The 13,226-nt window shown below is 40.9% G+C and overlaps 1 protein-coding gene across 3 annotated transcripts in view; it reads right to left on the bottom strand.

Moving 5' to 3' along the window:
* The window catches only part of ADCY7 (adenylate cyclase 7), a 145,279-nt gene that overhangs the window by 74,552 nt on the left and 57,501 nt on the right, over positions 1 to 13,226 (bottom strand). The window lies entirely within an intron of this gene.

Below are 13,226 nucleotides of genomic sequence, written 5' to 3'. Positions count from 1 at the left end.
TTAACCCCTTCGCGCACCAAGACATACTATATGGCGTGTATAGGGAGACCTCACGGGCTAACCTCACTCAGCGGGTGTAGGCTGTACAATACAGCTGAAACCCACCTGCTGGCACTGATTGCAGCAGTTAACCCTGTTAAGTGCCGTGGTTGATCCTGACCAAGTCACTTAGCATCCCTGCCGGTGGGCGCTTCCATCTTGAATGGCTGATCACTGCCCCCTGTGATGTCAACGGAGGTTTATGATCAATTGCCTCAGAGACTTGTAGGCCTGCCATGTTTAATGATCTCCAATATCCTGCACATGACAGGCTATAAGAGATCATCAGTAAAATTGCTATATGCAGTACAGTAATATCGCAGTATATAGTATGAGCAATCAGACCCTGCAGGGATAAAGTACCTAGAAGGTCTGAAATAATAATAAAAAATATACCATATATACTCATGTATAAGCCAAGTTTTTCAGCACGAAAGATGTGATGAAAAACCTCACCTTGGCTTCTACACGAATCAATAAAAAAAATAAACTTATATACTCACCCTCCGGCACCCCGATGCTCAGCGCGGCTCCCCGATGTCGACACAGCTCCTCTTCCGTCTTCGGTAACAGCCATGTTATCTGCCGGCCGCCGCATACTATGACGTCAGCATTGTCTGTGTCATAGCATGTGCCTGCCGGCAGAGAGCATGGCCGCGTCTCTGCCGGCTGTTACAGAACACCGAAGAGGAGCCGCACCGACGTCAGGGAGCTGCAATTAGCATCAGGGCCACCGGAGGGTCAGTATATAAGTTTTTTCTTTTTTAAGTGCTGGCTGTATACTACAGGGGGCTGGGTGGGCTACAGGGGGCTGGCAGGGCTGGCTGTATACTACAGGGGGCAAGCTGGCTGTATACTACTAGGAGCTGGCTGGCTATAAACTACTGGGGGCTTGCTGGCTATATACTGGGAGGCTGTGACCAATGCATTTCTCATCCTGGGCTCAAACTCGAGTTAATAGGTTTTCCCAGTTTTTGGTGGTAAAATTAGGGGTCTTGGCTTATACTCGTGTATACATGGGTATATATAATTTTTTTTATAAATTTAACACTAGAACACATATAAAAATAAATAAACAGTAAAAATCATAAACATGTTAGGTATTGTTGAGTCCCCAAAAGCCCATTCTATCAAAATATAAAAAAAAGATTACTCCTGGCCGGAAACACTGTAACAGAAAATGTCAGAATCGCCACTCTTTCACCATTTTTCCATCCATGAATATTTGAATTAAAAAAAAAAATTCAAACAGTAATATAGGTCCCAAATTGATATGAAAAACACCATCACGTACATACACCGAAGTTATTGGCCTCAAAATAGCAAATATTTTGTTTTCATTCTTCATTCTACAGTAGATTACATTTTTTTTAAAATATATTAAACCCTAATGAAACCTATATAAATTTTGTATCCTTGTGATCGTATTGACCCAAATAAAAAGGAAGTATCATTTGGAGCACAGAATGAAAATGCTGCAATTTCGGGGGGGGGGGGGGGGGTTTGTCAATTTCACCGCACTTGGAATTTTCCTCCAGCTTTCCAATACATTGCATGGAATATTAAATGGTGCCACTAAAAAGTACAATTTGTCCCGCTGATAACAAGCCCTCACACATCCCTGTAAACATAAAATAAGTTATCACTTTTTGAATGAGGGGAGTAAAAAACAGAAATGCAAAAACAAAAAAGGGCTGAGTCCTGTAAGGTTAAATAGGTGAACTTGCACATTTGGCACCTGACTAAATACTTCTTTTCCCTACTGAACAGAAAAGTAACCAAACTTGTAACAATGCTCACCATATAGTGTCCCTATACTGTACATCACAAGTTTTCTTGGTTCTTATACAGGCAGTCCCCTACTTAAGAACACTCGACTTACATACGACCCATAGTTACAGACGGACCTCTGGATATTGGTAATTTATTGTACTTTACTCCTAGGCTACAATAAACAGCTGAAACAGTTATCAAATGTGTCTGCAATGAAGCTTTAGTGTTAATATTGATTCTTATGACAACCCAACATTTTTAAAACCCAATTTTCACAGAGACCAAAAAAGTTCTGGCTGGGATTACAATGATAAAATATACAGTTCCGACTTACATAGAAACTCAACTTAAGAACAAACATACAGACCCCATCTTGTATGTAACCTGGGGACTGCCTGTACTTCTTTAAAGGAAATCTACCAACAATGTTAACCATGCTCTCCTTACTTATTACACCAACATTCAAAATTATGCTTATGAGCCAAATGGGACTCTGGAGGGTGTTACCAGAGCCACTAAATTCTTCAGATTCACAGGTTGTTACATTGTACAAGGAGCACTTCCTCCTCCCATTGTGTGCTAGTAAATGAGCCCCTATGAGTTGTATTTGCATCCATGTACTGGGAAGCGGGGAAAAAAACTACAATTGAAGTGAAATTTGTGGAAAAACGCATTTGCAACATTTTCTTGTGGGCTTGGTTTTTACGGCTTTCATTGTACACCCCAATCTCCTTTATTGTTTGGGTCGGTAAGTTTACAGGGTTAATAAAATTTTAATAGGTTTTATTGTGCTTTCTTTAATACATTTAGAAAATTGAAAACATTCTGTACAAAAAAAAATTTCTGATTTTGTCATCTTTTGGTGTTAATAACTTTTTCATACTTCACTGTATGAAGCTGTGTAAGACGTCAATTTGACGTCAAAAGATGAGATGGGATTTTCATAGCTACAATTTTGAGGACGGTTTGACCTTTTGATCCTTTGAAATTAAATTTTTTTATGTGTTTTAAAATGGAAAAAAAGTTGTGTTTTGGACATTTGGGTGCTAATTTCCATTACGAGGTTAAACATTCGGAATAACAGTTATTGTATTTTGATAGACCAAACATTTTGGCATACCTAAAATGTTTATCATTTTTACTGTTTATTTTGATATCAGTTCTTGATAAAGGTGAGTGATTTGACTTTTTAATATTACTTTTAATACTTAAAACTTTTTTATTTATTTATTTTTACAATTTTTTAGACCTCCAAGGGTACTTTAACCCTAGGGTGCCTGATCACTTCTCTCATATAGTGGCCATCACTGAAACATGGATCCAGCAGGATGACTCTGCCTCCCTTGTTCTTTGTCTTTTGTCAGCTTTCATCATTATGCCGATGATACCCGGCTGTATATGTCTGCACATATTACCCCTGCCCTACTAACACTAGTGATTGTCTCTTTGCCATCTCTAACATCATGTCCTTTCTCTTTTTGAAACTATCTTTCTAAAACTAAACTTCTTGTCTTTCCACCATCTACTAACTGACTCCACCCTGACCTCTCCATCTTGGTCTGTGGTATCACTATAACACCGAGACACCAGGCCCAGTGTCTTTGGGTTGTTCTGGACTCCCACCTCTCTATTGCACTGCATATTCAATCTTTTGCTGGCTCTCGCGGCATGCATCTCAGAAAGCTCTCTAGAATCCACCCATCTCATACAAGTGAAACATCTAAAATGCTAATTGTTGCTCTGATTCTACAGGCTTATATTTCAGACCAAACGCTATATGGATGCCTCCAATTTGTGCCAGTCGCTGCATCTGGTTGCCCGTCTCCTTCTGAATACAATTTAAAATAATAAACCTCATCTACAAACATATGTAAAATGATGCACCTATGACGCTGGTAGAGGCCAATTTACTCCCCAAAAAACCCACCTTGTGTATAAATACACTTAGTGGTTTCCTGCCGGCTGGGTGCTTGGCTGCTGGAGTTTTCAGTGAAGGATCGCAGCTCGCGGCCTCACCTCTAGGCAGCACAATACAGTGCCGCCCCACCTCCCCTGCCAAGCCATCTTGCTGCTCTGATGGAAAGTCATGTGACCAGAGCTCAGGTCACATGACGTTCTATATCGGCCACAGGCTGGAGCAGGGAGTAGCTCTGCCCATCCCCATGGCTGTGTGCGATCGTGCTATGAACAAGATTGAGCTGTCTATGTGACAGCCCAATTCTGTGCTGTGACATCAGCCCCAGATATTACTATAATTGTCTCAAGTAGCTACAAAAACAGGGCCTGTAACAACTTTCTTCTATAAATAGACATCTAGAATAATAATCATATTTATTTATATAGCGCTTTCATAATCTGTAGAGCTTTACAGAGTACAAACAGTCATATGGAACAATAGTCTAATATTATTTATTATTATATATTCCTATTACTGAAAATTTCATACTTCTCCTCGGCTGAAATTACTCCTCAAAAATGGTGAGAGTATTATTACCCTTCTGGAAAAATGTTTGTGCGACCTCTGGAAGTCCAGCTCTCCCTGCCTCTGAACACATTCTCTGATGAGATTTACATAATTCACCGGATTTCAGGAGATCTGATCAATGAAGTCCCTGGACACAGGTCCATAGATTACAGTGAAGTGGGTATTTTAATGCCTTAAAAATATATGTCACATGTTGGCTGTGGGTGTATGGAGAGGGCCCAGACCCGAGGCTGTCTGGTTTTAACCCATTCATTACAATGTGTGATTTGCACATTGTAATGAATGATCAGGAAAATCCAAATATACTGCCATACAGTAGTATGGCAGTATATAGTAAGATCAATCAGACAACCTAGGGGACCCTAGGGGGTCTGAAAAATAGTAATAAAAATTATAAATAAAAGTTTTTAAAAAATTATATTTAAAAAAAAAACTAAAAATTCAAATCACCCCCCCTTCACTAGAACTCATATAAATAAACAGTAAAAATCATAAACCTGTAAGGTATCGCCACGTCCCAAAATGTCCAATCAAAATATAACAATGGTTATTCCCGGCATTTAACCCTGTAACAGAAAATATTGCATATTGTCTCCCCACACCATTACCACGCACAGTGAAGTATAGGACATGTTCTATATTTCGGCGTGTTACGGCCCTGCGTTGCTTTATGGAGAGAGGAGGGGCGAGCAGTGGTATGGGCAGGCACACATTAGTGTGAATGTACAGTTAAGGAGATGTCTCGGGCTAAGAAAAAACTAATCTCTGGTCCCTTTTTACACTGCCATCAGTGTGTGGTGAGTCCAGTTGGAGGCAGTTCAAATGGCACTAGTTGTCTTCTCCTTACTCCCTATGCCTCACTCGTGGACCTCACTCTCCCCTGCTCCCTAGGCGGAGGAGAGGATGGATTGAGTAAAAGACTACTCATGCCATTTGAGCGAACGCCCCCCCCCCCCCCCCTAATTCATAATATGCTGGTGGCTGGGAGCCAGGTAATGTAAAATAATTGATCAAAGAGCAGTGGATTTAATCATATTGCTGTCAGAGGCATGTTTAAAATTAACATGCCATATACTACTGTAACGTGTCCAAAAATGACCTTCCTGATAAAGGAGCTCCCTTTAAAGATTTCTTTTGGTAGTGCTGAGAATAAACTGAGTTTTATAAACTCAGAAAGCAATTGTACACTACAAACTACCACCTTCTTCCCCCAATTATCTCCCATTGTGGTCCAGCAAGGAACTCGTACACAGATACGTGATGGAAAAAGGAGATACAATAACTGAACATTTTTATGTGTCTGTGTTGGTACAAGATGACCAAAGAAGATAAAGCTGAATGTAGAACATCATCAAGTGGAAGATTCAGCTAAATAACAGCACAGATAATGCAGTGCCAAATTATTCTGGAAGGTATTCTTCATTACCAGTGTGCATTTGCTTATTTGCTAAAATGTTTAAGCCCCCAAAGAAGTTTTTATTTCCTCCAGACTAAGACATGACAGACCTCAAATATTTCACACACTCACGCATATCTGGAATGCTGACCAAAATTAGCTTGATGTATTCCAAAGGATATACACTTTTGTTTTAGGCATACAATTATATACATCAGCTGTTAAAAAAGCTTTAACCCCTTAACTCTGAAGCCACTTTTCACCTTCCTGACACGGCCCATTTTTTCAAATCTGCCCTGTGTCACTATAAGTGGTTATAACTTTGGAACGCTTTAACATATCCAAGTGATTTTGAAATTGTTTTCTCGTGACACATTGTACTTCATGTTAGTTACAAAATTTTGGTGGTATGTTTTGCATTTATTTATGAGAAAATCAGATATTTGGTGAAAATTTGGAAAAATTCTCAATTTTCGAAATTCAAAATGTTCTTTTTCCACACATAGTCATAACACCAGAAAACATAATAACTAACATTCACCAAATGTCTACTTTATACCTCCGTGGTTTTTTATACATACTATCATTTTTATAAGCTGTTATGGGGCTTTGAACGTTTTATGAACTTTTATGAAGTTTGTTAACCCTTTAATTGGTTTACAGGGGTTAAAAAAAAATCGGATGCAATTTTGAAATTTTTTTTTACTAAATTAATGTGTTTTTCATAAAATGTACAAATTCTCAGTGGATAAAATACCAAAACGCTCCACAAAATTTGATACCCAATCTCTCCTGTGTATAGTAATACCCCATATGTGGTGGTAACCTGCTGTATGGGCACACGCCAGGGCATCGAAGGTAAGCTGCGCCATTCAGAGCAGATTATGCATTGTCACTTTATAATGGCTATACAATCTTTATTTTTTTGGCAATTTGGACATATAAGGGCTTATTTTTTGCGACATGAGATGCACTTTACAAATACTTCATTTTAGTGGGTCTGTAGCTTTTTGATGAGATTTTATTAACTCTTTAATGTATGGAGGAAAAGAAAATGTAAATTTTGGGTTCTTTTTTTTTGTATATTTTGGGGGTCGTACACCGTACACTAAAAATACTATAATATTTTTATTCTCTAGATCACTACGATTACTGTGATACCTCATTTATATCGTTTTTTATATATTTTACAGGAAAAAAAACTAATACCGTATATACTCGAGTATAAGCCGACCCGAGTATAAGCCGAGACCCCTAATTTTACCACAAAATACTGAGAAAACCTATTGACTCGAGTATAAGCCGAGGGTGGGAAATGCATTGGTCACAGCCTCCCCAGTATATAGCCTGCCAGACCCTGCCCCAGTGTATATAACCTGCCAGACCCTGCCCCAGTGTATACAGCCTGCCAGACCCTGCCCCAGTGTATACAGCCTGCCAGACCCTGCCCCAGTGTATACAGCCTGCCAGACCCTGCCCCAGTGTATACAGCCTGCCGCCGCTGACGGACAGATTGCACAGAAGATATACAGGGGTCGCCGGGAAGGTGAGTTTAGATATATTTATTTTTTTGACTCGAGTATAAGCCGAGTTTGGGGTTTTCAGCAAATTTTTTGTGCTGAAAAACTAGGCTTATACTCGAGTATATAAGGTATAAAGAAAATCTCATTTGTTTTTGCATCGCCATCTTTCCAGGATATAACTTTAATATTTTTTTGTTGACAGTGCTAGTTTAGGGCTTATTTTTTACGTGTTGAGTTGTCCTTTTCAGTGGTACCATTTTGGTGCACATAACTTTTTTTTGATCACTTTTTGGAACATTTTTGTGAAGGGATTTTATGAAAATTTACATTTTTGGCGAGTTTTTCGCGTTTTGTTATTACGGCGTTCACCATACAGGTCCAATAATGTTTCTGACTTATTGTACAGATTGTTACGGACGCGTCGATACCAAATATGTGGGGTATTTTGGAAATTTTCAGGTTTTTTCACTTTATTAGATGTGTATAGGGAATGTTTGTGTTTAGGGGAACTTTAACTTTATTTAATTAATTGTTTTTATTCAAAAGTGTGTTATTAGTATTTTTTTACCTTTTTTCTTTACTTTTACAGGTTAGCTTGAACAAGTGATCCATTGATCACTTGTTCAAGCTATTCTTCACCGAATACAGTGTATTACAGATGTATTACACTGTATTATGTGACACACTTAGCATGAAAGCAGGATCGCGCAGCCCCGGGCACCGGCAGTCCCGGGGCTGCGATCGGAGCAGCGGACCCCCCCCGGTAAGCGCCGCGAGGGGGTCTGATTCCAGCTAAATGCCCCTGACACGCCGCGGTCAGCGTGACCGCGGCGTGTTAGGGGTTAACACCCGCAATCGGAGAAATCTCCGATCGCAGGTGTTAGAGGCAGGTGTCGGCTATAATATATAGCCGACAACCGCAGCTTCTGGCGCCGGCGCCGTTCAGGAGCTGGCGCCAGAAGCTTGACGTACTATTACTGCATTTTGCGGGAACGCACCTCCCACCATGCAGTAATAGTACGTCCATAATGTACTTCCATGTCATTTTCATAAAAAGTGCCCAAATGTTCAAATTGCCACTTTTTTACCATTTTGCAACACATAAAAATGTTATTAAAAAGGGACTAAAGGGGTTGTCCGAGAGTTATGAAAAAAAACAAAACGTGGCCAGAAGGGAGCGCCTTAAGAAAATTAAGATGTACTTACCTTCCGATGCCCTCCGGGTGTCCCACACTGCTTTCGCTTTGGTCCGTGTGCCATGTAAACAAACATGGCTGCCGGAGCAGTGCTGGATCCAGCTTCCGGCCTGCTGTGGCCGGCCACGCCCACCCGTCCCTATTCATAGCACTGTGTATGCGGGTTGGATAGTTGTCGGGTCCAGCCGGAAGCTGAATCCAGCAGTGCTGGAGCAACAGCAGAACGGGACACAAGTAGGGCGTCGGAAGAAAAGTACATATTTTTTTAAGCAGCCCCCTCCCAGCCACCTTTTGTTTTTTCACAACTCTCTGGCAACCCCTTTAAAATGTCAAACAGTCTGCATTGGTGCCAGACCAAGTATATAGCTTACCAGCCCGTGCCCCCAGTATATAAGCAGCCAGCCCCCAGTATATAGCTAATCCATGCCTCCCAGTATATAGCCAGCCTATGCCCCCCCCAAATATATAGGCAGACAGCCTATGGCCCCCAGTATACAGGCAGCCATTCCCCCCCTCAAAGTATATAGCCATCCCCTAGTATATAGCCAACCCATGTCCTCCGAGTTTAAAGCCATCCCCAAGTAGTCACAGCACTTATTTGCTTACTGCTGACATCATAGTATGTGCGCTTACAGCAACAGATCCCGTGCTGGCCACACACACACACAATGATGTCTGCAGCAACTGACGTCATTGTGTCTTCGCGGCCCACACACATGGACCTCCAGGAAGTAAGAAGTGGATAAGCCCAGTTTGAGTTATTCAGCACATTTTTTCTGCTGCAAAAACTCTGCTTATACTCAAGTATAAACGGTAAGAATTATTTTTTGTACAAAAGATTTAGATTTTTTTTCATTTACTAAAACACGCACTGGAACGCCCCTATTTGTGCACAGTGCAACCGCAAGACAATATTAGCACAAATAATACATAAATACATTTGCAACCAGTATTCTGGTGCAAACTGCTTTCTAAATAAATCTGGCTGCTTCTGTCCTGTGTCACATCATCAATAAACACTAGCGACTCCCTGCCACTGGTAGCTTTACATTTCCAAGCCATCAGACTACCCCCGCCATGTATTACAAATGATGTGGTGTGAATAGGATTATGAGCTGTCTTTGCCAAACTTTTTTTTATTCCATCATTCTGGTAGAGTTTGATAGGTTATGATACGATACAACTTTAATGATCCACCAGGGGAAAGTCTTTTGTACATAATGACCAGGCAAATAGCTATATACAGTTAAAGATAGGCTTACATTTATAGATACATTTATAAATGTATAGATACAGATTGAGTTACATACATAAGAGCGAAAAGTCATATACATATATTACAATACATTTATAAACACTGTTATGCTACGAGTATGTGACTTGGTTGCATGTTGCTCTCATGTTTAATATTACTGGTTACATAATTTATATACATGCATGAATACGCTTGTTACAGTACTACAAAGCAAAAGTTTACACACTAATCACATTAGATACTTTAGAAAGAGGTTGGGGGGACATGTCTATGATTACATACAACAGGACACATACAGTTAAAATTAAAAGTAGCCTAAGCAGGGGTGCACTGTACACTGCTTAGGTGGCGCAGCACTTTAAGCTGCCTGGTGCTGCCTTCCACCGAAACCGCTACAGAATTCCACTGAGACACTAGTGACTACATTGCAGAGGTTCACTTGCCTACTGGCGCTCCAGTGATGCCCGTGTCTGGAGCTTTGGCTGTCTGGACCTGGCCCTCTGTTACAACCAGACCAGTGACCCAGAGCGTCTTGGTGCCAATGATCAACCTGGTACTTGCATCGGTTGGTACTGGAGGTGGGGCCTGTACAGGTTGTTTGAAAGTAGGCATGGTGCTGTTGTCCAGAGCATTATGAGATGTGCTGGTGTTATGTCCATTTTGGTAATGGGGAGGTTGATGCAGGGTGCTGATGGTGGTGCCTTTAGCCTAAGGGGAGAGAATTGGAGGCGAAGTTGGCTTGAAGCCTGCGCTTCTGCGTGCCTCATGCGTCTGGGACTTGTGCAGTGGAACTTGATGTCAAGTTCCACACAAGGACATGGGAGGGGAGGAGGCAAGATGCAAGTCGTGGCCGAAATACCTGGATCACGATCCTCCACCTGTCCTGCTCCAATGTAGCACAGACAGGCCAGTGGTCTCCCTTCATCATAGAGAACTGGAGCCTACCTCAAGCACCTGAGCTGTTCCGGGACGGTGGCTGCCCTCACAACCGAGATCGTTGGCGCCGAATCGGTGGGATGATGCTGAACACCAATGCCGGAAGCAGGTGAGCTGATTCCGGATCCCCAAGTTTCCCCCAGAAGGCAGGATAAGTAGGGCTGTCGAAACGCAAAAAATTTGGTGAGAGAAAATGGGGAGAAGGTGGGGGAAGGGGGAGAGGGTGAGCAGAGACTGGATACAGGCAGCAACCTATCATGGGGCCATCTTGGACCTCATATTGGACATGATTTTGGTTTCATCTGTCAAATGTTCTTCCAAAACTGTGCTGTGGCTTTTTAGATGTCTTTAGGCAAAGTCCAATCTATGCTTTTTATCCTTGAGGCTTATGAGTGTCATGCACCAAGCAGTCTTTTCTGCTTTTACCAGTTTACCAGTTGCGTTGTACAGCATGTAGCTGTGCAGACCCCTGGTCTTCCGGCTAGGAAACTCCACCGCTTCACCGGCTACACGCTGTACAACGCAAGTCTTACAATCGGACCCACGAGAACGCCACACTGAGGGAGCGTACGGAGAGTATGTTTTATCTGATCCAATGTTTGGCATAATATATATCGAGTTTGAAAGGTACTGTTCATATTGACTACCATTATGCATCTACATATATAATTTCCTTTTAATGACGTAAATGCAGCGGAAATCTCTTGAGACTGTCTTTTATTTAAAAAACATAATTTGTGTCAGTGTCCAAATATTTATGGACGCAACTTTATAAAAATGGAGAAAATGCTCTCAGATCTGCACAATGCATCCAAAATAGAAATTTACTTCACATCCTCTGGTCTTCCCAGTATAGACATGTATAACCCTACAACTGCATTAACCCCATAAGTAGTTAACAGCTATATGAGTTGGAGACTCAAGAGTGGGAATGGTTAGAATAAAACCAGTAAATATCTCTATCTTCAGTGATGGACTCATGAAACAGGTCATAACTTACCCAGAAGCCTGGTCTGTCATTTTGCATTATAAAATATATTCTTCTGTAGGAAGGGTATTGTATATTCTATAGTATAAGCAGCATACTGTATAAGCAATCGTGCCCTGTAGGAGGTTAAACTAGTGAAGTAAGACACATACTTTCTCTACTAAAAGGAGAATGTCTAGCTGCTAAAACGCAAAAAAAGCTGATGTAGGATAAATAACTCTTGCACTGAGTCGAAGCATAGAGGAAGTGGTTTCTCAGCATGATCATACCAAACTAAGGTAGCAACCACCATTACACTGTGCAACTATGAAAGTTTCCATTATTCTTAATAAGTCGTGAAGTAAGCACACGTGCATACAACCTGTAAATGTGCTATTCATGCACTCAAATAAGCATTTTGTGGGTCGGAGGCAAGAGATTACAGTGATGTAATACTTTCCATGTCCAGAAACATTAAAATGTGAATATTTTCTGAAACTTACAAGCTAAAGTAATCTCACTAGTACAGGCATCAAGAGATTAAATACTAGTTAGTAAGTAAATATTCACTAAATAGATTATTTATATTATTGTAATTACATTATATTTAAGGAACTTTCAGATGCATGACAAGGTCCTAATAGATGGCTAAACGTAACTCCAAAACAGCAGTAACAATTTTACACTATCTGAGTTTGTATAGTTAAAATAACTGCAGCAAACCAAATGGCCTACAAAGTCCAGAAGGACTTAGACACAGGACACAGTGGTTTCTGGTCTACAGCTACTGAAGAAGAATTAGCAGGATGGGGCATCACTCCATGGTTCTAGATGGCCGGACAAACTGGCATCCATTCAGAGTATGCTGCAAAGGAGATTTTTTTTCGTAGCCACTAAGCCTCTCATAAACCTGAAGACAGGTTAAGGTTTTGTATTTGGCGCCCAACCGCCTTAACTTAAATCACAACTACGACTGCAATACAATCACCCCCTTCTCATAGAACAAACAAAATAAACCTTTAAAACAGTCTATAATAAAGGTGTATGTTGTTTATGTTGTCTACAGGAAAACCCCTTTAACTTTTACCAGTTACAGGTGAATTATATTGTCATAACGTAGGATTGTGGCATTAACATCTTGGATATTTATGGTGTCATGCTGACCCCTATCCTGCTATAGGCTGGATAGGTGGCCATGTCAAGAGGTTTATCCCATTTCTTGGAAGTCCAACAGAAAGAAATGTAAAGTCTTTTATCCATTGGACATTTATAGTATGTCTCATGGACAAACCATAAAGATCCAAAACGGGATCACATCCAAAAGGAAAAACCAAAGATTAGGTAGGTGTTAGCTACATCTGTCAATTTCAACTGTAAATCTGTACCCTCTCTGCTGCTGTAACGCTGTGAATTTCCCCACTGTGGGACTAATAAAGGATTATCTTATCTTAATTGCAGTCAGCCAAAAAAGCATTGGTCGCCCAGCTGTAATCTATTAGAAGCATGTCCTCTACTGAGGACATGCTGCTGTCATCTGTCCACTGGAAAACAAGCTAATTGTAACATTTTGCCGGTCAGTAATGGTAATCTTGTACACCGTACCACTGTTACTAGATCACATGGTGCTTCTCCTTTGCAGTCTCCATTTAGGCATCC

Source organism: Engystomops pustulosus, chromosome 7 (genome assembly GCF_040894005.1).
Source record: "Engystomops pustulosus chromosome 7, aEngPut4.maternal, whole genome shotgun sequence".
In the NCBI taxonomy this organism is placed as follows: Eukaryota; Metazoa; Chordata; class Amphibia; order Anura; family Leptodactylidae; genus Engystomops; species Engystomops pustulosus.
Note: the sequence above shows the minus strand (reverse complement) of the source record. Positions and strands in the feature narration are given on the sequence as shown.